The 26,127-nt window shown below is 44.5% G+C and overlaps 1 pseudogene; it reads right to left on the reverse strand.

Annotated features, from left to right (window-relative positions):
• Positions 1-468: 468 nt before the first annotated feature.
• LOC129354353 (alpha-1,3-mannosyl-glycoprotein 4-beta-N-acetylglucosaminyltransferase B-like) overlaps positions 469-26,127 on the reverse strand; it is a 42,957-nt pseudogene continuing 17,298 nt past the window's right edge.

Genomic DNA, 26,127 nt, shown 5'->3' on the forward strand with positions numbered 1-26,127 from the left:
ACAAATTGTTTATATTTCTTGATCTTGTGTTTCCTTATTCTGGTGGACATTTTTCAAAATGGCCTCCATAATTTTAATGGAGAATATGTTTGCACTAAAGTTGGCAGGAATTATTAGCCTCCGCTAACCAGTTAAGCTATGTATGGTTCATCAGCCACTAACTAAAGAAGAATCTTAGCTATGCTAATGCTAAACTGCTCAATTCATTTAAAAAATTTGTGAAGGTAATGCTAACGTTTAGCAGCTAACTGTTACGTGGTCAGTCTCTCATGAACACCAAAATCCTCAGTTCCTGATTTTGCAGCTTTTTATCATTTTGAAGTTTCATGGAGACACAAAGTTCCTCCAACTCACGGAAATGAGGAACATTTTATGGCAAATATTAGTCTAAAAAAAGAGACAATCATCTTGAAAGATGGTCGTCATGCACGTAAGACACTGGGGGATGGGAGCATGTTGATGCTTGCATCCACAGCTGAAACATTTCGGACGTCCTGCTGTGATGGAGCACGGCTGCAGATCCGGTGTGACATGGCGTAGAAAAACTTCTTTGCATTTTTTATCAGAAGAAAAAATCTGCTGTTCCTCCACATCTAATATCCAAACTAAAGGGAGTAAAATATGGTCGAGAAGAGCGACCTGCGTTTCAGGACTATTTACATCAGAAGGCACCTACAGCTGATGTGAAGGAACAACAGAACGGGAACCATTTATCTAAACTTCCTCTGCTCCGAGCCCGCAGGCCAGTCCCTCTCTGGAAGACAGCGTCTGGATGGAAAACAGCGCAGTAAACAGGGGGCGCTGTGGCGAGAAGGCCTCAGGTCCAACTCCAAACGCCTTCAGCAGTTTCAGCAGGACGGACGCTACATGGACGCAGTCTGCTCTGTCCTCGTTAAGGCAACTCGTTAACCGACGGAGGGAGGACCCGCAGCGGCTGACACACACTCACACGCCCCCGGGAGTGTGTGTGAAGGTGGTGTGTGACGGCAGGAAGGGGCGTGTCTGCAGACAGGAAGTGTGTCGAAGCAGCAGATCGATCATCGGAGGCGGCTCGGCGCTCCGACTTCCAGTGTTTTCACATTTATCTTACCGTATGTACACATAAATACAGAACGCGTCGCCAAGGAAACCAGCCGGCGCCGCCGGTCCGAAGGGTTTCAGTCTCTGAGTGGAACGGCGAGGCCCGGCCACACGGGGGCGCAGCTCAGTGGGCTGAGGAGGCGGAGCTTCACTGAGCTTTCCTTATGAAGATCTGCAGGAACAATTAGAAAATAAAAGAAAACTCAGCAGCATCACTCTTCAAAATAAAGCTTCACTGAACTATGGGCTCTTATTTTGTAAGAATGCTGGTACTTCCCCCCTTCTCCTCAAATCAAACATGGCTGACGTCTGTCAGCTGTGCTAACTCTGAGCAGCTCATTGGATTTGGTTCAGCCTTTTCTCCAGGCAAAATCAGAGGGACAGGGTCGGCGCTAACCGGGTCGGCGCTAACCGGGTTGGCGCTAACCGGTTTGGCGCTAACCGGTTTGGCGCTAACCGGGTTGGCGCTAACCGGGTTAAAACACCTCAAACTAAATATATTATATTATAATATTGAGTTCTCAGTTTTGATTTCAGTATTTATTGAAAACATTTAAGTTCACAGGCTTTTTGAAGAAGTTTGATTTCTATTTCTAATAAATATGAAGTATTTTGCTTCGTTCCACAAGTTAATGTCAATGGGCAACATAAAAAAATGTTTGTTACATTTTGCCACAAAATAAATGTCAGATAAGGAGATTTTACCTCCTCACCGTTTTTATATCCTTTATCAGCTTTTTACCGCGATTCTATGGAGCAAATTCATTTTCTAAATGTTAAATAATTATCTGATGACTGGAAACGCAGTGAAGATCATTTTAACCTGCTAAAGAAACATTGGCTGTCAGTGAGCTCAACGAAAACGCCAAGACCCTCCTGAAGGTCAAAACCAGAAACCTGAAGGTCAAAACCAGAAACCTGAAGGTCAGCAGCGCTGCCTCACCTCGCTGAGGATCACCCACACAGGTGAGTCCGTCGTCACGGTGAGGCGCATGGCCTCCAGGGGCCCGAAGGTCGGTCGACCTCGCCCTCTGCGATCCCGTTCTGGAAGGATCCTGGAGACAGAAGCAGCGGCGTTAGCGAAGGAACCGGAGAAGCAAAATCATCTGCAGCAGGTTGACCATCAACACTCCACCTGAAATCAGCAACATTTTACACTGAAAACCCTTTTCACTGCTAAATCACTGAATAACATCAGGAATATTTATAGATTTAATCTGATATTTACATATTTAATCTGTTCTTCAACCATCAGATTGGAGTAAAGTCTTATTCTATCCATATAGTTTCCTGACAAATGTGGACGTTAACATTAGCGTTAGCTACTATCTGTTAGCATTCAGATGCTATTTTAGCCTAGCTTAGCTTCTTATAGGCTAACTGCTATAAACCCAACTCGAAAACATCAGCAGTCTTTTCCAGCGTCCAATCAGATCGTTTGAAGCAGAAATTAGCCGGAGTTCCTGCTTCCTTCGCTGTCAGCAGCTGTGCGTTGGATTTACGGACGTACCAGAAACAAATGAAAGGTTCCACGTTGCGACTCCCGTCTGTAGAAACAATGAATCGGAACGATTTTGCTACAGCAGTGAACGTTTTCTGAATCATTTACGCTTGCAAAATAAAAGTCTTAAAGTTCAGATGGAGCGAAACTCCGTCTTCCAGTTGAGAGGTTGACGCAGTGCATTGTGGGATTAATAGTTGTAGTAGTAGCCTCCTGATCAGCAGAACCAGGCTGGTACCGACCGACCGGTTCTGAAGGATTTCTCTGTTTGGCTCAGGTTGTGCTGAGGTATTTAAGAGCTGCAGCTTCCAGCGCAGATTATCAAGGTTATCACAGATTACCAAGAGCTGCTCCTGTAATCCCAGCTGGATTTCTGTTCAGAACCCGTTTCAGCTGCTTTCACCTCAGCGCAGCGATAATCCCACCTGGGATTATCACTCCGCTGCGGTGCTTTCAGGTACAGCCGTAATCCCTGTAAACAGCAGCATTTGTTCCTGTTCAGCAGATTATTCCGCTGCATCCGCTCAGAGGTCCCTGGAGACGCTGAGGATGTTCGGGTCCAATCTGATCCCGACCGGATAGAGAACTGAAGGAAGTATTGATGCGGTTCATTGAGGAATTTGAAACTTTTATTCCAAACTTGGTCAAAAAATTCCATTTACACTATAAAACTGAAGTTGACCTGATTTATTACAGAGCGTCTGCAGCTTTTAGAAAGTCAAATGTAAACATTTTCCCTGAGAAAACGACTGAAGTGTCTGCAGATGTTGTGAACCGGATCTAAACCTGTGGAGCTGAGCAGAAACCGTGACGCTGCTGCTCCACCTTCACTTAAAAAGACCTTCTCATCTTAAAAACGAAATATTTTCTCTGATGACACCAACCTCCCAGGAGGTTTTGCTGCTTATTTAAACGAGATATTTTGGTTTTAATGAGACAAAGATAAATCTCTCACACAGAAACATTTGCATTTTGAAGAAGCTAACTGGCTAACCGCCAAACTGGCTAACCAACTAACTGGCTAACCAGCTAACCGACTGACTGGCTAACCAACTAAATGGCTAACCAGCTAACTGGCTAACCGACTGACTGGCTAACCAGCTAAATGGCTAACCAGCTAACTGGCTAACCGACTGACTGGCTAACCAGCTAAATGGCTAACCAGCTAACTGGCTAACCAGCTAACTGGTAGCTTCTTCATCCTCTCATTTTCTCTTTTGAACCAGAAAATTCCCGATCCTGGAGTTTTTTCTCTTCATTTCCATCTTCTGTAAACTGTCTTGCGGTGTAAACTGCAGAACTGCTCCTATTGAGAACTGAAGCAGAACCGGGACTGAAGGCTCACCGATCCGGATGAACCCGTCCTCGGTCCGATGGTACTTCGGCCTCTTCTCCTCCCGTCAGTCAGCGCCTCCTTCTCAGCCTGAATGTTCTGGGAAACACAAAAACAAGCAGAAATGATTTAATTTACATCCAGGTCCATGTTTTGGTCCAAACCTCGTTTTTCTTTGGCTCTCATATTTCTAAACTTCAAGTTTCAGCTGACATTTCAGAGAATAAATTTGATCTGGTTTGACTTTCTGGACTCACATCGAACGGTAGAACCTCCACTGACGTGTTGAACAGTTTGTCTCCTGGATGCTCGATATTTCCGCTCCGGAAGAAGAACCTAAAAACAACGAAGAGCTTTAACTCCAGACAGAAAGTTTCTCCCCCGCGTCCTGCCCCGCCCCCAGCCTTGCCGCCCCCTAGCCCGCCCCAGCCTAGCCCCGCCCCCAGCCTTGCCCCGCCCCAGCCTAGCCCCGCCCCTTGCCGCCCAGCCTTGCCCCCAGCCTAGCCCCGCCCCCAGCCCCGGACCTTTCGATGCGGACGGCGTGAAGAAGCGGATCCTGATGAAGTCGCCAGCCATGGGTGTGAAGGCCCAGAAGAAGTCCTCTCCGGTAGGCCTTCTCCAGGGTGAAGTGCTGGTAGGTCTTCAGCTGGTGGTCACCTCCGCCTGCGGGTTGGCGTGACCCTTATGCAGCGTCTGCTTCCCAAAGTCCTTGTCCTGCAGAAGAGGAAAATTAGGAAAAACCACGCTTAAACAGGAAACTCTGTGAAGATTTGTCAACTGTGGATGCTAACATCAACATTAGCTTTAGCATGTTCATTTTTAAAAATGGCTGCTGGTTTTGAGTTTTTTAAATCAGTGATTGCCATAAAATGTCCCCAGTTTGGATGAACTTTATGACACATCATGTTTTCCATTTGATCATCACATTTATGCAACTTTAACATGATAAAATGCAACAATCAGAATCTGAGGACTTTGCTCTTCTCAGTGATTAGCATCAGCTTCTGATAACTTTTGTGTTTAGTGGTTTAACGTTAGCATTAGTATTACCACCATTGTCTAGTATTACATCACTGGACAATGGTGTCAAAACGACGACATTATGGTTCATTGTAATAACTTCTGGGGCGATTTATCGTCTAGCAAACTTTATTTCGTGGAAACGTTATGAATTGTTCCACCAGTGGATTCATAGGAACAAATTATATATTTTCTCATTTCTTTTTATTTTTGCTGTGAGAAACGTAATCAACCCTCTGAACCCAGGAACTCATCGTCCATCAGGTGGTTCTGATTCAGGCTTCTCAGCTGAATTAAGTCCAGACTTGGACTAGGCCTCTCCAACCATCAGTCTGTTCTGATGCAGACGTGACAGCTGAAGGTCGCAGCAGGAAATGATCCTGAACCCAGAGACAGTACCTTCAGCTTCTGGATCTTCCGGCCAGAGACGAATGAGTGCCGACGTGCTGGAAGAGCGACGGCTTGAATCGGATCCTCAGGTTGGCTTTCTGCCGGTCGCAGTGTTTCTGACAGAGACAACAGGCAACATGGCTAATCCCGGCACAAACGTCTTCAGGGTTTCTATTCGTTCTTGGAAAATGATTGATTCAAGAAGAAAAGGAGAGAAAGCTGGCTTTGGACTCACTGCGTCCTTCTCTGGTTGCACACTTTGACCCACATGATGTGGTCGAGCAGCCAGTCGATGGGCTTGTCCTTATAGAACATTAGCATGAACTCCACGATGAGCGACAGATCCAGAGACTTGAACATTTTACCTGCATGGAGACAGAAACACCTGAACTAAAAACCTAAAAACAACAAAGTTACTTCACATATCTGCAGCAGAAATGTAATGTTTCTGCATAGTTAGCATCATAGCATGAATGACTGAGTACATGTTACACTTCCTGTTTCCCTCAAATATGAATTTTAATATGAGTTACATTTAATTTCCTTTGGGACTAATAAAGTGTTTTTGAACTGAATTGAAGCTTCAGATGTAAGATGATAGCTTTCAGCAGAAAACATTAGCAATGATGCTAGCATACTAAGGCTATGTTAGCATGTCTGAATGTTACATGATTAGCTTCAGACACTAATGGTAGGCTGTTGAAGGTTTACTAAATCTATCGCCTCATTGTAGTTGATTTGGAACCAATGTGAAACATTTTGAAATCCATTGTTATTCATCTGAGAGTTAGCGTCACCATTAGTAGGCTAACAATGATGATAGTATTAGGATGATAATGCTAATGTGAAAGCAGCTCTTAATATCACAATAATTATCTATGGTTTCATAATATTAGCTTGATTTATGGGTCCATTTTTACTCTGAATAACAAAACAAAACAAGACAAAAACAACTGCCTGTAGTTATTAGCATGTTAGTGTTAGCTCAAACTACAGCGCATTGTGCTTACTTTACATCAATGTCTATTTTGTTTCTATAATGGACAAATTTTTACCTTGTGGAGAATAAATTGAAAATCTCAATCATTATTTGTGAAGTTTAGCATGTTAAGCTAACATCAGCTCAGCATGCTAATGTCAGTAAGTATGAAAATCACAATATTTAACCATAAATAAGGGAAATAGATTCCACAGAGTATCCCATATGGACCAGATACTATGTTGGGCATGAAAAAGTACATTTTTATAGTTTTTTTTTTTTTAGGGGCTCAGTAGGAATCAGGGTTGCTGATTTATTGATGGTCATTTTTTAAAGCAGCCAGTTAAAGCAGCTATATGGAATCCAGAATGGCATAAAATCCTGGACGGGTCCGACGGCCGGAATCTGAAAACACTTCCTGAACCGAATCAACGCGTTTCAGCTGCTTAGAGCCTCAGACTGGGAGAGCGCAGCGTTTCCTGCAGCTCAGAGCCGCTCTGAACACGAAAGGTCAGAGGGTCAGCGGCTCCGCCCCCGGACCGGGCCGCCTCCGGGCCGGCTCCGGGCCTCGTCTGGCCCTGCCTGATCCGGAGGACGTGTCGGCCTCCGGAGGCTGCAGGAGCACCGATGAGATGAAACTGCAGCTAAACTTAGCAAAAACAAGCAGCTGAACGAGAGAAAGAGGCCCTGCAGCTTCCTCTCCGTTTGATTTGATTCAGAGAGTCAGCCGGACCCTGAGGAGTTTATTAAAGCCGCCGCAGCGCAGGCGGCTCGCAGTCAGGATGCAATCACCAGGCAGTAGCAGGAAGAACAGGAAGAACGGGAAGAAAAAGAAGAACAAGAAGAAAAGGAAGAAAAAGAAGAACAGGAAGAACAGGAAGAGCAAAAAAAAAAAAACAAGAAGAGGAAAAAACAAGACTGTGCTGCTCAGAGTCTAAGGAACAAAAGCCCAAAGATCCAGAGAAACCATCAGAACCTGGTTCTGATACAGGTTCTGATCCTGGTTCCTTCGTGCTCCAGCTCGGCGCTGCGCCCCCTGGTGGATGACTTCCTGCCACCCAATCAACTTTAATCAAATCAGTAAACATGAAGATAAAAGATTCAATTAGACAGTAAAACATATTGATCAGTTGTAATCATGAAGTTTTCTTTTATTTACTAATGTTTGTACATTGTGGAGTTGTTGCTCCTGTTTCTTCCAGCAGGAGGCGCCGTAGCCTCCCACAATCCTCTGCTGCTGCTGTTTTCCACCAGGAAAACAATAAAAACCTGATTACGTTGCAGCTTCTCTGCTCTGTAGACAATAAAACTAAATTACTACACATTTTATATACTAATAGAGGCATTAAAATTATTTGTCTATTTAAGGCAAGACAGCGAGATTCTTTACTCGTTCTGAGAAAGAAAATCTGAAGATTCAATCAAACTTCTTGAAAAAGAACCTTAAAATAAGATGACCAAAGTGATGCACAGCAGGCAGAAAATAGTCATTATATCAACAGAAATTTAAAGAGATAAAGTTAGAAATGAACACAAAAACAGAAAACACTGAAATGACTCACTTTGCTACTGCTGCTACTAGCTAGTAGCAGTGGTAGCTAGTAGTAGCGGTAGCTAGTAGCAGTGGTAGCTAATATAGTGGTAGCTAGTAGCAGCGGTAGCTAGTAGCAGTGGTAGCTAGTAGCAGTGGTAGCTAATATAGTGGTAGCTAGTAGCAGCGGTAGCTAGTAGCAGTGGTAGCTAGTAGTAGCGGTAGCTAGTAGCAGTGGTAGCTAGTGGCAGCAGTAGCTAGTAGCAGTGGTAGCTAGTAGTAGCGATAGCTAGTAGCAGTGGTAGCTAGTGGCAGCAGTAGCTAGTAGTAGCGGTAGCTAGTAGCAGTGGTAGCTAGTAGTAGCGGTAGCTAGTAGCAGTGGTAGCTAGTAGTAACGGTAGCTAGTAGTAGCGGTAGCTAGTAGCAGTGGTAGCTAGTGGCAGCAGTAGCTAGTAGCAGTGGTAGCTAGTAGTAGCGGTAGCTAGTAGCAGTAGCTAGTGGCAGCAGTAGCTAGTAGCAGTGGTAGCTAGTAGTAGCGGTAGCTAGTAGAAGCGGTAGCTAGTTGCAGCAATAGCTAGTAGTAGCAGTAGCTAGTAGCAGTGGTAGCTAGTGGCAGCAGTAGCTAGTAGCAGTGGTAGCTAGTAGTAGCGGTAGCTAGTAGCAGTGGTAGCTAGTGGCAGCAGTAGCTAGTAGCAGTGGTAGCTAGTAGTAGCGATAGCTAGTAGCAGTGGTAGCTAGTGGCAGCAGTAGCTAGTAGTAGCGGTAGCTAGTAGCAGTGGTAGCTAGTAGTAGCGGTAGCTAGTAGCAGTAGCTAGTGGCAGCAGTAGCTAGCAGTGGTAGCTAGTAGTAGCGGTAGCTAGTAGAAGTGGTAGCTAGTTGCAGCAATAGCTAGTAGTAGCGGTAGCTAGTAGCAGTGGTAGCTAGTGGCAGCAGTAGCTAGTAGCAGTGGTAGCTAGTAGTACGATAGCTAGTAGCAGTGGTAGCTAGTGGCAGCAGTAGCTAGTAGTAGCGGTAGCTAGTAGCAGTGGTAGCTAGTGGCAGCAGTAGCTAGTAGCAGTGGTAGCTAGTAGTAGCGGTAGCCAGTAGCAGTAGCTAGTGGCAGCAGTAGCTAGTAGCAGTGGTAGCTAGTAGTAGCGGTAGCTAGTAGAAGTGGTAGCTAGTTGCAGCAATAGCTAGTAGTAGCGGTAGCTAGTAGCAGTGGTAGCTAGTGGCAGTAGCTAGTGGCAGCAGTAGCTAGTAGTGGTAGCTAGTAGTAGCGGTAGCTAGTAGAAGTGGTAGCTAGTTGCAGCAATAGCTAGTAGTAGCAGTAGCTAGTAGCAGTGGTAGCTAGTGGCAGCAGTAGCTAGTAGCAGTGGTAGCTAGTAGTAGCGGTAGCTAGTAGAAGTGGTAGCTAGTTGCAGCAATAGCTAGTAGTAGCGGTAGCTAGTAGCAGTGGTAGCTAGTGGCAGCAGTAGCTAGTAGCAGTGGTAGCTAGTAGTAGCGGTAGCTAGTAGCAGTGGTAGCTAATGGCAGCAGTAGCTAGTTGCAGTGGTAGCTAGTAGTAGCGATAGCTAGTAGCAGTGGTAGCTAGTGGCAGCAGTAGCTAGTAGCAGTGGTAGCTAGTAGTAGCGATAGCTAGTAGCAGTGGTAGCTAGTGGCAGCAGTAGCTAGTAGTAGCGGTAGCTAGTAGCAGTGGTAGCTAGTGGCAGCAGTAGCTAGTAGCAGTGGTAGCTAGTAGTAGCGGTAGCTAGTAGCAGTGGTAGCTAGTGGCAGCAGTAGCTAGTAGCAGTGGTAGCTAGTAGTAGCGGTAGCTAGTAGCAGTGGTAGCTATCACTTATTAGTACTGATAAATGAAACATGAAGCCTGTGGCGGCCTGAATGTTTTGCCCACAGCCTGTGGAAAGCCGGCGTGTTTTAGGCCAAACCCAGATGCGGTGAACTCACCGATGAATCCGAGCTGGGAGAACTCCAGGATCATCCACTCCTCCGATGGCTGCTGCAGCGCAAAGTTCTTCATGGTGGTGAAGTAGTTTGGACGCGCCACGATGTCATCCTCCAACTAAAAACAGAGACGGATCACAGGAGTTTAAAAAGCTGCTCAAAGTGAGACCTCCGTTTAACAGAACCAGTCTGGCAGCATGAAGCAGGTATCTAGAAAGGGCTGCTAAGAGCCGCAGTGAGGATCCTGGGCTGGCCTAGTCAAAGTTAGTGCTGGAAAACCCTCTGATGTGTCTGAAATAAATCAGCAGAGGGTCAAAGTTCATCCACGGGCTGGTCAAACACTCAGAACGACTCGATGGGGGAAACAGCTGGGAAACTGTTCAGGATGATTTGGGGATTTCTGATCCGGGCTTTTATTTGAAGAGTCCCAGCAGTGGTCCCAGGTTCAGATGGAAAACATTTGTTAGTGCCAGTAATTATTCCCCAAAAATCACTGATACAATCAATAATCATCAATAACTGACTGCATTCATGACCTTCATTTTGAAGGTCTGGGCAGTTCTGATCTGATCAATAATTGAATCAATAAAATCAATGTCAGAGTTTATCTTAAACATAGTCAGCTGATTTTCACCAGGAAAGGATCCACAGCCTGGATGGAAACTTTTATTTTCTGTTCATATTAATCACTTTGATCTGAAACATTAAAGTTAAAATTAGACTTAGACTTAGACTTGACTTTATTGATCCCTTGTGAAGACTCCCTCAGGAAATTAATGGCATCATAATTAAAACCAGATCAATAATTTCCATTTCCATAATTTATCGTGTTTTTTAAAAAATAATTTTTCTGGATGACAAAAGTGTTTGGTCTCAACGAAACCTTTATTGATTTGCTGTTTCTGTTTTGTTACGATTTCCTCACAATTTGAAATGTATTGATTATTCAGTTTGTTATTGTGAAGAATGATTCATTATCGGTTTACCTGAACGTAGTACGTTCCTTTGGTCTGAGCGTACATCATCAGGAAGCTGTAGTCCAGGTTCTGCTTCGTCCTCCACCTGAAGATGAAGACCAGTCACCTGCTCAGTCACCTGCTCAGGTGCAGCAGCGGATGTGAGCCGGCTGCTGCTGCTTTCAGATGGTTGATATGAAACTTTCATGACATTTCATTTGTATCTTCAACATATAACAAAATTGTTTTACCAATATTTAAGGATAATCTGTTGCCATCTGAGCATATTTACATTTTCTAACACCAGCTGACTCTCCAGAGTTCAGTGGTGAACTCATGTTTTCTGAACTCTGACCTTTGAACCCCAGAGGCAGAAAAGCAACAGTGAAACACAAAGTTTGAAACCAGAAACTTTTAGCTGAAGAAACACAAAGCAAAAGTTTCATGTTTCAGAAAGTTTCTGAAAGTTTCAGAAATAGACTCAGATCGTCGCTACGTCCGAATAAACACTTTACAGTCGCTTATCTGACTGTAACCTTAACCCACAGCAGCTGCTGCAGCACCCACAACAGCTGCTGCAGCAGCCAGCCAGAGCATCTTCTGCAGCAACCACAGCAGCTGCTGCAGCAACCACAGCAGCTGCTGCAGCAACCAGAGCACCTGCTGCAGCCCACAACAGCTGCAGCAGCAACCACAGCAGCTGCAGCAGCAGCCAGAGCAGCTGCAGCAGCAACCAGAGCAGCTGCAGCAAGGTGCCGCGGCGGCACAGAGGCTCATCATGTGAAAGCAGCAGGGTTTCTGAGCCGAGGTTCTTCACATGAGGGGGAACCGGGTCCGACTTGCTGCCAGGAGGTTCTGATAGAAAAGATCTCAGGAAACCAGACTAAGCTGATTTCTGCTGACCTGCAGATGCTAGCTGGACTGGATAGCGGCTATCAGCTGCTATTGGTCGCCTGTTACCCACTACAGCTGGCCTAACACAAATCAAATAATATTTTCTATCATGTCCAGCCTGTTAGCTGCTATTGATGCGCAAGTCCAAAAACGTTTCCTCCCTGGATATAAATCTATAAAATGTTTCTCTCAAAATTGCAATAGAGGACTAAACAAATTTTTCTTTTATACTGGAAGACTTAATTTAATTGTAATAATGAATTGAATCATAAAATAAATGTCAGAGTTAATCTAAAACACAGTCAGCTGATTTTCACCAGGAAAGGATCAATAGGAGACATAGTTTTGTTAAATACTGTAGGTTTGTTAATTCATGGACTGTTTTGAATGTTGCGACATTCTAGCGAGGCGATGAGTCCAGTTCTGTTCGTTAGCAGAGCGCCTCAATAAATAAAGAACAAGGCAGAAAACAGGTGAAGAACAAATCAAAACCGCTTTTCTTTATCGCTCTGAAACAAAAAAAAGAAAACAGACATTTCCCAGAACAAGAACAGAAACTAAAATTAGTTTTATGGCTTGATGCTTATTGATAAGTGGCTGCTGTGCGGTCTGCAGTCAAAAATAACAGCTGTGATTTTTAAGAGAAAAAACTTTCTAAGTCACTTTTTCACCATGTTATTGATACGTTATAAATGTCAGTTTCAAGAAAACATTCAGTTTGGTGATTGAAATTCCTGCTTTACTGATGACCTGTCAGAGTGACTGAACAGAAACACCGAATTCTGCAGCTCATCTACAGGTTGAGCTTTTCAAAGTCAAGCTAGCGTAGCACATTGAGTCGCTATCCTTTTAAATGAAAATCGTGTTCTGGTGAAATGTTCTGGTACTGACCGGACCCGCTCCTTTGGTCGCCGAAGGACTCTCTGAGTTTGGAGAAGTCTGGTAGAAGTGGAGCGACGGAGAGACGACCTCCAGGAGCCGGACTGGATCTCAGCCGGAAACTAGGGGCAGAAACACAAACAAACCGGAACCATTCGTAGGGAAACAGGACATTCTGGGTCCGTTACGCGGCAATGGCCCCTCGACCTGGGGCGGTACTCACAGGCGCTTCAGGCTCTCGGCTACACCGCTGGCGTACTGCAGGTCGGCCTGAGGGACACAGAGAAATAGAGGTCAAAGGTCAGAGGGGTCAATGGTCAAGCATAGATTGACACCTGACTGCTCAGCACCAATCTGACATCGCCAATGGCACAAGGACCGAACCTCTAAGCCGCTACGGACACGCCTTAGCGTATGAATGAGAGTCAGACCATCAGAACCGTCCCCCTCCGGTTCTGACCCGCTTCTCTGATTTCAAATCTGAAGATATTCTGTTATAACTGTTGAGCTCTGCGGCTAACGCTAACAGCTGATATCGCTCTGCGGTTTGCTCTGCGGCTAACACTAACAGCTGATATCAGCTCTGCGGTTTGCTCTGCGGCTAACGCTAACAGTTGATATTAGCTCTGCGGTTTGCTCTGCGGCTAACGCTAACAGCTGATATCAGCTCTTCGGTTCGCTCTGCGGCTAACGCTAACAGCTGATATCAGCTTTGCAGTTTGCTCTGCGGCTAACGCTAACAGCTGATATCAGCTCTGCGGTTTGCTCTGTGGCTAACGCTAACAGCTGATATCAGCTCTGCGGTTCGCTCTGCGGCTAACGCTAACAGCTGATATCAGCTCTGCGGTTTGCTCTGTGGCTAACGCTAACAGCTGATATCAGCTCTGCGGTTTGCTCTGCGGCTAACGCTAACAGTTGATATTAGCTCTGCGGTTTGCTCTGCGGCTAACGCTAACAGCTGATATCAGCTCTTCGGTTCGCTCTGCGGCTAACGCTAACAGCTGATATCAGCTCTGCGGTTTGCTCTGTGGCTAACGCTAACAGCTGATATCAGCTCTGCGGTTTGCTCTGCGGCTAACACTAACAGCTGATATCAGCTCTGCGGTTTGCTCTGCGGCTAACGCTAACAGCTGATATCAGCTTTGCAGTTTGCTCTGCGGCTAACGCTAACAGCTGATATCAGCTCTGCGGTTTGCTCTGCGGCTAACGCTAACAGCTGATATCAGCTCTGCGGTTTGCTCTGCGGCTAACACTAACAGCTGATATCAGCTCTGCGGTTTGCTCTGCGGCTAACGCTAACAGTTGATATCAGCTCTGCGGTTTGCTCTGCGGCTAACGCTAACAGCTGATATCAGCTCTGCGGTTTGCTCTGCGGCTAACACTAACAGCTGATATCAGCTCTGCGGTTTGCTCTGCGGCTAACGCTAACAGTTGATATTAGCTCTGCGGTTGTTCTGCGGCTAACGCTAACAGCTGATATCAGCTCTGCGGCTAACGCTAACAGCTGATATTAGCTCTGCGGTTTGCTCTGCGGCTAACGCTAACAGCTGATATCAGCTCTGCGGTTTGCTCTGCGGCTAACGCTAACAGCTGATATCAGCTCTGTGGTTTGCTCTGCGGCTAACGCTAACAGCTGATATCAGCTCTGCGGTTTGCTCTGCGGCTAACGCTAACAGCTGATATCAGCTCTGCGGCTAACGCTAACAGCTGATATCAGCTTTGCGGTTTGCTCTGCGGCTAACACTAAGAGCTGATATCAGCTCTGCGGTTTGCTCTGCGGCTAACACTAACAGCTGATATCAGCTCTGCGGTTTGCTCTGTGGCTAACGCTAACAGTTGATATTAGCTCTGCGGTTTGCTCTGCGGCTAACGCTAACAGCTGATATCAGCTTTGCAGTTTGCTCTGCGGCTAACGCTAACAGCTGATATCAGCTTTGCGGTTTGCTCTGCGGCTAACACTAAGAGCTGATATCAGCTCTGCGGTTTGCTCTGCGGCTAACACTAACAGCTGATATCAGCTCTGCGGTTTGCTCTGCGGCTAACGCTAACAGTTGATATTAGCTCTGCGGTTTGCTCTGCGGCTAACGCTAACAGCTGATATCAGCTTTGCAGTTTGCTCTGCGGCTAACGCTAACAGCTGATATCAGCTTTGCGGTTTGCTCTGCGGCTAACGCTAACAGCTGATATCAGCTTTGCAGTTTGCTCTGCGGCTAACGCTAACAGCTGATATCAGCTCTGCGGTTTGCTCTGTGGCTAACGCTAACAGCTGATATCAGCTCTGCGGTTTGCTCTGCGGCTAACACTAACAGCTGATATCAGCTCTGCGGTTTGCTCTGCGGCTAACGCTAACAGCTGATATCAGCTTTGCAGTTTGCTCTGCGGCTAACGCTAACAGCTGATATCAGCTCTGCGGTTTGCTCTGTGGCTAACGCTAACAGCTGATATCAGCTCTGCGGTTTGCTCTGCGGCTAACACTAACAGCTGATATCAGCTCTGCGGTTTGCTCTGCGGCTAACGCTAACAGTTGATATTAGCTCTGCGGTTTGCTCTGCGGCTAACGCTAACAGCTGATATCAGCTCTTCGGTTCGCTCTGCGGCTAACGCTAACAGCTGATATTAGCTCTGCGGTTTGTTCTGCGGGTAACGCTAACAGCTGATATCAGCTCTGCGGCTAACGCTAACAGCTGATATTAGCTCTGCGGTTTGCTCTGCGGCTAACGCTAACAGCTGATATCAGCTCTGCGGTTTGCTCTGCGGCTAACGCTAACAGCTGATATCAGCTCTGTGGTTTGCTCTGCGGCTAACGCTAACAGCTGATATCAGCTCTGCGGTTTGCTCTGCGGCTAACGCTAACAGCTGATATCAGCTCTGCGGCTAACGCTAACAGCTGATATCAGCTTTGCGGTTTGCTCTGCGGCTAACACTAAGAGCTGATATCAGCTCTGCGGTTTGCTCTGCGGCTAACACTAACAGCTGATATCAGCTCTGCGGTTTGCTCTGCGGCTAACGCTAACAGTTGATATTAGCTCTGCGGTTTGCTCTGCGGCTAACGCTAACAGCTGATATCAGCTCTTCGGTTCGCTCTGCGGCTAACGCTAACAGCTGATATTAGCTCTGCGGTTTGTTCTGCGGCTAACGCTAACAGCTGATATCAGCTCTGCGGCTAACGCTAACAGCTGATATTAGCTCTGCGGTTTGCTCTGCGGCTAACGCTAACAGCTGATATAAGCTCTGCGGTTTGCTCTGCGGCTAACGCTAACAGCTGATATCAGCTCTGTGGTTTGCTCTGCGGCTAACGCTAACAGCTGATATCAGCTCTGCGGTTTGCTCTGCGGCTAACGCTAACAGCTGATATCAGCTCTGCGGCTAACGCTAACAGCTGATATCAGCTTTGCGGTTTGCTCTGCGGCTAACACTAAGAGCTGATATCAGCTCTGCGGTTTGCTCTGCGGCTAACGCTAACAGTTGATATTAGCTCTGCGGTTTGCTCTGCGGCTAACGCTAACAGCTGATATCAGCTCTGCGGTTTGCTCTGCGGCTAACGCTAACAGCTGATATTAGCTCTGCGGTTTGCTCTGCGGCTAACGCTAACAGCTGATATCAGCTCTTCGGTTCGCTCTGCGGCTAACGCTAACAGCTGATATTAGCTCTGCGGTTTGCTCTGCGGCTAACGCTAACAACTGATATCAGCTCTGCGGTTTGCTCTGCGGCTAACGCTAACAGCTGATATCAGCTCTGCGGCTAATGCTAACAGCTGATATCAGCTCTGCGGTTTGCTCTGCGGCTAACGCTAACAGCTGATATCAGCTCTGCGGTTTGCTCTGCGGCTAACGCTAACAGCTGATACCAGCTTTGCGGTTTGCTCTGCGGCTAACGCTAACAGCTGATATCAGCTCTGCGGCTAACGCTAACAGCTGATATTAGCTCTGCGGTTTGCTCTGCGGCTAACGCTAACAGCTGATATCAGCTCTGCGGTTTGCTCTGCGGCTAACGCTAACAGCTGATACCAGCTTTGCGGTTTGCTCTGCGGCTAACGCTAACAGCTGATATCAGCTTTGCGGTTTGCTCTGCGGCTAACGCTAACAGCTGATATCAGCTCTGCGGTTTGCTCTGCGGCTAACGCTAACAGCTGATATCAGCTCTGCGGTTTGCTCTGCGGCTAACGCTAACAGCTGATATCAGCTCTGCGGTTTGCTCTGCGGCTAACGCTAACAGCTGATACCAGCTTTGCGGTTTGCTCTGCGGCTAACGCTAACAGCTGATATCAGCTTTGCGGTTTGCTCTGCGGCTAACGCTAACAGCTGATATCAGCTCTGCGGTTTGCTCTGCGGCTAACGCTAACAGCTGATATCAGCTCTGCGGCTAACGCTAACAGCTGATATTAGCTCTGCGGTTTGCTCTGCGGCTAACGCTAACAGCTGATATTAGCTCTGCGGCTAACGCCAACAGCTGATATCAGCTCTGCGGTTTGCTCTGCGGCTAACGCTAACAGCTGATATCAGCTCTCCGGTTTGCTCTGCGGCTAACGCTAACAGCTGATATCAGCTCTCCGGTTTGCCTCCAGCTCGATATTTGCAGCTTCACCGGTTTTGGTTTCTTCTTTTCTCCGTTTATTTTGTTTCAGATTTTATTGATTTTTTTTCAGCGTTTGTTATTTTTCTGTCTGATTTTCATTTTCTGTCTTGTTTTCCAAATGATGTTTGGGATCATGTGTTTTTGAGTTGAATTGAATATTTGTCTTTCTCGTGTTCTGTATTTTGTCTCATCTCTTTTTTCCTATATTTTGGTAATTTTGCTGTCACTCCTCTTCTGATCTAAGATGATCTGTTAATGTCAGGCTGACTGTTCCTCACTGCTTCATGTGAATTTATTCTGGTTTTCAGCCTGATCTCCTGCATCGGTTTGTCGTCTCGCTGCATCTCTTGGTGGTGAGATTATGTCTGCGCCGGCTTGTGTCGCGACGTGATGTCCGACTCTCTGCAGCTGTTTTGGTCCTGCATACATGTGACGAACTGAGATCATCTTATTTCCCAGCCTGAAAACAGATCAACCCTCTCATTCACACCCAAACAGGCACATCCTGATCCCTCAGTGATGTCACAGCTCAGCCTCCCGTCCCGGCCAATCACAGCTCAGGCTGAGCTCCTTTGTTTAATGGCAAAGGTTGCGCTGCGGTCACATGCGAGTTTCCAGCAGCAGAGCGGGGTTGTGGTTTGGTTCGGCGTCCTGGAGGTGCCAGCCGGGTGGAGCTTAGCTCGCCATGTTAATGAGGAACAGACGGAGTCAGAAATCATCAAACTGTTCACCTTCTGCTCTGAAAACGCTTCTCGGCTTTTGGTGAAATTCCCTATTTGAGGAGAAAACTGTTCTCCATCAAACATTTTCCAGGGTAGAACGATTTCTAGGGCAGAAAGTGATGGACGGTTTAAGGAGGCTTTCAGATGTCCATGAAATGGGAGCTCCAGACAATAAAAATATTAAACTGAGAAATTAAAACCATGCTAACATAGACAGAAAAACAATCAAACAAAGACTGCAGAGGAAACATCATGTCTAATATTAACCCACTGATGTCAGCTCATAACTAAAGAAACAAAGCGAAACTGAAGAACTATAAAGCAAAAAGCTAATTAGGAAAGAAAACCTTTGCTCTAGTTATACAGAAAAAAGATCTGCCAATTCAATGAGTACTGGGGTCAATTTTCAACAGTTACCGACTTAAATAAACCTCCTATATTTTGTTGAAAACTTACTTAAAGGTTTGTTTTGTTTCATTTCAGATGTTCAGATATTTTCCCAAGAAACTAAACAAAAGCACTGGAAAGGATTTTGTGTTTAACAGTTACCAGCTTCTGAACATATATAATTAAAAAGTTTAATAGAGCAAATTCTTATAAAACCAGACACAAAAACCCCTGGAAAAACATTTCTCTCTCTAAAAATTTATTTCATTGTGAGAAAATAAATTTTCTGCAGTATTTTTTAAAGGTGGGGGAATTTGGCCTAAAATCTGGGGGAAAAACCCCCACAATAAAAACATATAAATATTAAATAAAAGCAAAACAACTCCTTTTGTATTTGTATTAATGAACATAAATATATTTATAGAAATAAGTCGTAATAAAATGGATTTATTCTTATATGTATTTTCTTTTTTTTAAATTATTCAGCACATTATATAATAAAATTAATATATAAAGGAAGAAAATGAAATTTTGGTCCTGCGTAACAAAATCAATTCATAGTCAGTTTTTCAGTTGTTTTCATGAGATAAAATAGAATCTGGGTTGAACTTATGGTTCAGACGTGAACAATGAACATGAGCATGAAACCAGAACCAGCAGTGATTTAAATTATAAAATTGGTCCAAATAACAACTGAAAACCGAACAGGAGACTGAAAAAGTAAATTTCAGTTCAGTTTATTTGTAGAGAGAAAGGGAAGGAAGCGATGTGAAATCACTGTAACCTTCTGTCTTCCGAGATCTGGGAAAACTCTCAACTCAGTTTCTACAGCGGATCAGAACAGGTCCAGACATAGAAACATCTGCATGAATGAGGGGAACAGCCAACAGATCCAGAAGAAGTAGCAGGTTCTCTAGTAAAACTAAAGGCTCAGAATGATGAAACAGAATCACAACATGGCTGCTTTCTCCGCCTGCAGCAGCTGAAAGCTGCATGAAGGAGAGTCAGTGACATTATCACTGTGTGTGTGTGTGTGTGTGTGTGTGTGTGTGTGTGTGTGTGTGTGTGTGTGTGTGTGTGTGTGTGTGTGTGTGTGTAATTGACCATCAGGATGAAAGTGTATTGATGCGTGTTTCTTCACATTATTTGTAAAGGCCACTGGTTTAGCTAATGAGCACACGTGCAGGGACACACACACATTCTTGTATTTTTCAGTTTCTCAGAACCACCAATGAACCCACTTTTTTAAAGCCACTTTTTGACGACATGGTCGCGATATTAAATAGGGTAGAAATACAAGAACACACTGACATGTTGTGGTGTCTCTCTTTGTAACATTCATTTGTCTCCTAGAGGCTCTCAGGGGCCTTATCACCATTTTCAGCATTTATGAGGCAGTTTGTGGTATTTTAATCTGAAAGCACCAGTGGAGGTAAATAGGAAGTTCACGTAAATAACAACTTCCTGTTGCTCAGATCTTCTTTCTGAAGCTTTCTCCCTGACAGATCAGTCACGAATAATAAACTCTGCAGTTTCACTTTTCAGTAATCAGATGCAGATTCAGCACCTTCAGGATTTTCTCCATATTTTAGTCCAAACAGAAGCTGAAGCTTCCTGCCAGGCCTCAGATGTGATCAGGAGTGAAAATCCCTCCATCAATCAGACAACAAGACCGAAGCTACAGCAGATATGCTGCTGTCTCTACACCAGGTGTCTAAACTTATTGACATGTGGGCCAAAATCTGAATCAGAAGTTCTCACAGGCCAAAAGAATTAAAAATAAAATATAAGCCAAGCAAATAATGTTGCCCAATTTTATGTGAAAGGGATGCGATCAATCCAAGACTTGAAAATGATTTTGCACATATGCTAAATTAAAAGAAAGAACGATAGTGTTTCAAATTCACTTGGACTTGATTAAGCAATGTATTGTCAGTTTTTAAAACAGAATTATGATTGGTTCTTTCTAAACACTTCAACAAATTTAAAGAAACTAGTTTTGGATGCAGCAAAGTCTCATCATAAACATGGTTCTACTTATTATAAAAAGGTTGGTCATAAAAAGACAAATACACTGCAAAAACACAAAATTTTGCCAAGTATTTTAGGTATAGTTTCTAGTGCAAATATATCAGTACATTTGAAATAAGACAAAGCTAAAAAAGTAACATTTTAGCAACATCTGTTTTAAGATTCAGGATTCAAAATTACTCTATCAATCCCAACAGGAACATTATTTTGTCCAAACAGCACACAAAAAATAAAATATAAACATTGTACAAAACACAATGAAAGCAAATACTGGAATTACCAAATGTGCACTACAAGAGGAACAGTTAATAATTCTTGAATGTTGATAAAAAGTTCTGCGATGGAGTGGTGACCTTTCCAGGTGACCCCCCCTTTCGCAACCTGACCCCAATGGGACCAGGTTGAAAGAAAATGGATGGATAAGAAAAGTTCTAGTTCCATTCATAACAAGACATTTTTCTCATGCTATCAAAGCAAAAATCTTAGAACTTTTTTATCAATATTAAAGACTCGTTGACCTAACACAAGCTTGTTTTAGATAGCTGTCTAGTTTGAAGAGATATTTGCTCTTCAAACTAGACAGAAATACTTGGTTGGATTTTGTGTTTTGTAGTGTCAGAGTGCATTTTTACTCACTGTAAGAAAAGATCTTTGATCAGTAAATGCATCAAAGACACTCATGTCCAAAGACAGGAGGACAACCATGGACAGCAGTGGACTTTATCAAGTCATTATGTCTGGCCAGTTCTGGACTGGCCAGAACTGAACACATGGAGCAGCGACCTGATCTCCAGCTTTCAGCCGCCAGCTGGGTTCTGCTTCAGCCAAACGCGGAACTTAAATGTCTGACCATAAATTAAGCTCCCACTAGTTGGAGCAGCCATGTTTCTCTACAACAAGGAGCGTAGGGTCCCCACAACATAGTATGTGTCAAGAAAATGGTCCTTACAACATATTACAAACAAACGCACGCGCACACACACAGACCTCTGCGATGAGGACGACAATGACGCAATCGTCCTTCTCCACCGGGCTGAGCTCCGACATCAGAGAGCTGAGTGTGTCCGTCAGGTAGGAGTGGACCTCCCTCTTCACACTGGGGACGCCCATCACTATGGAGACTGGAGACACAGGAACCATCAGCAGCTGGGAACAGAGTGGTCTGGAAGGGACTGAACTGGTGCTGGTCTGCACCGGTATTAACAAAGATGAATACTACTTCGCTCATTGGAATGAAACAATTTTCCTAGGAAGGTTGGACCATAAAAAAATATTATTGATGAAGTGAATTTTTGTTTTTGAAATTGTAAATTTTTTCATCATTATCTGTCATTTATTTTTAAACCATGTGGCCCAGCCCTAATTCCTAGTTTCTATTTAAAGATATTCATGAGGGTGAGCAGTACTTCTGTCCCAGAGAACATTAAAAAATTAACTGATTAAATAAAAAAATCTGCAGAATGTGCCAATTTTTATCTGACTAACAGATTCTCAAAAATATTGATTCCTAAAATAGTTTTCAGTTGCAGCTCTACGTTAAAGCCCAAACTCTGGGAAAGAGCTGCTAGGGAGATAATATCGGTACTGTAACAGAACTACGAACACATAAGATTGAACCTTAAGGTTCTCATAATGTACAGCGTCCTTACAACTATAAAATTTTCCAGCTGTCCTCATGACCACTGGTAGACAAGAACACACACACACATACACAGATAAGCAGCACATGTATCTCTTCCTGTTTCTTATCTCTGTCCTGCACTGAATTATCAAACACTTCCAGGGCAACAAACCACTATCGCTCAATCATAAATACATTTCACTTCACTTAGCTGTGCACCCACACACATGCAGTCCTACACACACACACATTTAGCCATCCACACACATACTCAGCTGTGTAAAACATTGATTTACATTTTCCAGTGTATTTGTTTTCACTGGTTTTATCTGTGTTTATATCCATATGAAGCAGCAGGAAATGGTTTACTAAAGAGAAAAAATCACTTCATGAATAAATGAGACTTCACACACCCACATCACACCACACCATGCACACGCAGTGACGTTGCTCAGGCGTCTGTATTTTACCCCCAGGGCCAGTGGCTGCGTCACAGTGGTCTCAGTGGCTGTGTGTCTCCAAGCGGAGGTCTGTCCCCGTGCTGCCGGTGCAGCCAGGACTCAGGTGTAATTCAAGAAGTTTTGCCTTATTTCTTTCTGTATTTAACCTCCTCCTGCATACGGTCTGGTCTTATCCGACCTCTGTTATGCTTTTATTTCATTATTTTTTATTTAATCAAGATTAATTTTTCATTTCACGCTCATTTTAACCTCATTTCATCCTGGTATTAAAAGGTCTGCATTTTATCCAGACTTCTTTTATTAATTTTCTCTTGGTTTCATCCTATTTTTTTATTCCAATTTTACTTTCACTTTGACATAATATTTTAATAGTTGTGCCTCATTTTTATTTATGTTTTTGATTTTGATCTTATTAGTTATTCTTTCAATCAAAGTTTATTTCTATTTTACCTTGATTGAAGCTCCATTTTGCCCTAATTTCATCCTGGTTTTAATCTCCGTTTATCCAGATTTTTTATTTGTTTTCTGATGTTATCCTGCCTGCTTTTGCTGTAGTTATTCTAATTCCAACACCAACTGTGAAGTACGGTATTGGAGGTATGGTGATGTGGGCTTGGTTTGCATGTTGCCATCATTGACCGAACAAAGACCTGAAACCCAACAGCAGATCTAACAGAAAGAGGAGTTTCCCTCGCTGGTTCTGTTCCAGGTTCTGGTTCAGCAGAACCTGGAACAGATACACAGCAGCCGGTGTATCTTACCTCCGGTGCGTCCCTGGCCCAGGTGAATGGCGGGCAGCAGGCTGTCCTCGCGGCTCAGCAGGTGAGGAAGATGGTGGAAGATGGAGGGAAGCTGCAGGATGTTTTTACTGCTGCTCACGTTCCACAGTTTTCAGCCGCGTTTCCTCTGAGGAACCAGAACCAAACAACACATTTTACTTCTTTCATTCTTCCTTCTCTTTCTTTTTTACTTTCTTTCTTGTCGGTTCTCAACCAGTCATTAATTTGTTTAACAGATAAAACACTGAAGAGGAAAATTCAGAGAAAACCTCCCAGACTGATTTGTCTCGACTTAAACTCTTCCATCGTGATTTTCTGTAAATATCTGATTTGTGCCACGTTGCCACCGTACTCATTAAGTTAAGTGAAATCTGCTGCTCCTCCTCCTGCTGCTCTTCATCACTGACCTGACAGGCTGCTCCAGGTGCGGTTGATGTCCCGCAGCGCCTGCTTCTCTGCGATGGCCCGCTTGATCTCCTCTAGAACCAGGTTCAGCTCCTTGGAGCGCCGCAGGTTCTCCTGCTCGGCCGAGTGCAGGCGCTCCCTCAGGGCCAGGAACTCCCTCTGGTAGATGTCCACCACGTCTCCTGAAGGGGGAGCACACAACCACAATGTCACCACCACCATCATCGTCATCATCAACAGGTAGATGGTGGAGGACATGATCTGAGCTTCCTGTTTTATTCTGATAGGACTTCCTGTTCCACGTTTAGCTGGTTATCCATCTAAATGTTTTGGCTACAGGTTGTTTATGCTTCATTACATTTTTTGCACAAAACTATTCTCAGATAATAAGATTTCAATCTGTTCAGTTCTGCCTGTCTTTAGTTGTTTCAGGGCATCTGTCGCTTTAAATGTAAATAAGCGGCTGCTGGCCACGCCCCCCTCCCAACATTTAAACTACCATGTGACAATAACTGCTAACACATGAGCAATTACCCAACCGTACATCTGCGAGAAGCAGAAGTGGAGCCTCCTCTGCAACCAACCAGAATGCAACAAGTGTTTTTATGGATGGTAAGTCAACAGCAAAACTCTTCCAGCAGCCATTGTACAGTAAATTCAGTGGGAAAAGCAGCTGACCAAATGCGCTGGAGCTCCACTGGGGTTGCTAGACAACTAGCAGCGCCTGCTGATTTGTGATGTTATATTCTGGAGGTTTTTGAAATGGTTCATTTTCCAGACACAAAATATTATAAACTTATGACCAAAACACAGCCTGGTGTTTTTTAAGTGTGTGGTACGTTTTGAAGAAGAAAGATACAAATGGAAGAACAAAAATGTGCAAAAAGTGAGTTGGTGATTGTGCTTATATTTTACTTTAATAATATTTGCAAACTTATACATTGTTGAAGAAATAAAACCTATAAATGTCTTAAAGATAAATACATTTTTCAGTTTTAATGATCATTAAAAAATCTTTGACATTTTGGGCCCTAATAACCTCAGCAGTCTTCTGTGGTTAGCCACACCTTTTCATGAACCTTTACAGGTGGACAGAATTGGAGACAGACATGTCCAGAAGTCAACCCGTCCAACAAACAAGGACGAAACGTCCAAATCATGAAGAAAATGGCCTGACTCATAAGGACGCAGAGACATCGGTGCTGAAGTGAGTCTCCCAAACACACAGCGAGCCGGCTGCAGATCAATACGTGTAGACAATACACTAATGCTCTGTAATCTGCTCTGTAATACTAGAACACACACACACGCACACACACACAGCCACACAGCGTGTTTGAGACGCGAAGCCGAGCAGAAAGGGCAGACAGGTTGAGTCACACTGTAGTAAACGATGTGTGTGTAATAATATGAAAGCAGCCATCACAGTAATCAGATTACCCCTCAAACACACACATTGGATTGGATGGCCGAGTTAATGCTCATGTGTTTTCCTTGGGGTGCAATAAGACGGACTCTTCTTCTCTGATCAATAAATAAATAGTCAGGTGATGTCAGATGCCCCCCGGTGGAGATAAGATGGTCTACGCATCACTTCCTGTCTAATGAAGTTCCTGATCTCCTTCATTTACTCCTCATCCAGATGTTTGGTCTGCAGGAAACCTCCAGAACAAAAAGGTTCTTATTGGTTCAGGAACAGAACAGCCGGGTTATTGATTACTGAAGAAAAGATTCATTGATCTGTTCATTCAACCATCCACCCATCTTCCTGCTGGTTGAACAGATCTTCCTTCCACACAGTTTTATTTCTCATCTCTGATGTTGATTAGCAGATGCAGCAGATTTACTCTCAGATGTAAAATAAAACTTTTGGTGTTTCAGATGTTCAGTAAAACAGATTTCTGTTGCTGTTCAATTGATCTAAACTTCGGACCGAACTCGACTGGAAAACAAGAAACGTGTCAGAAAGTATTAACAGTTTCCTTTTCACGTCTGAATCAAATGAAGAAAGTGTTTGCTGTTTCCTCACAGTCTGAGAGCTTCTGTGTGCTGACCGAGCATCACAGACGGAGCGCTCCCATCCCCTAACGAGCTCCTAACGAGGGTCCCCTAACACTCTGCCCCCCCCCCCACCGGGCAGATGGTGTTTAATCACAGACAGATTAATGAGAACATGACAAGAGTCCACTCTCACTGCTCTCTGGACCAGTTCACCCACATTAACACCCACCAGACCTCATTACAGGAACTCCCCAAAAGTGTTTTGCTCACTTTTTATGAGCAAAACAAAGATGATCCAGAACCTCTGCTGGCATTGTTTAACCGCTTCATACCTCAATTTATATCAGTACAATTGTTTTTACTGTTTGGTTCCAAACCCGGGGTTTTGCATGTTCTCCCTGTGGATGTGTGGGGCCTCTCCGGCTTCCTCCCACTGCAAAAACACTGGAACTGTGTGTCTGTGTGTGTCTGTGTGTGTGTGTGTCTGTGTGTGTCTGTGTGTGTCTGTGTGTGTGTGTGTGTGTCTGTGTGTGTGTGTCTGTGTGTGTGTGTGTGTGTGTGTCTGTGTGTGTGTGTCTGTGTGTGTCTGTGTGTGTGTGTGTGTGTGTCTGTGTGTGTGTGTGTGTGTGTGTGTCTGTGTGTGTGTGTGTGTGTCTGTGTGT

This window comes from Poeciliopsis prolifica, unplaced genomic scaffold (genome assembly GCF_027474105.1).
Source record: "Poeciliopsis prolifica strain line A6 unplaced genomic scaffold, Auburn_PproV2 SCAFFOLD108, whole genome shotgun sequence".
Taxonomy (NCBI): Eukaryota; Metazoa; Chordata; class Actinopteri; order Cyprinodontiformes; family Poeciliidae; genus Poeciliopsis; species Poeciliopsis prolifica.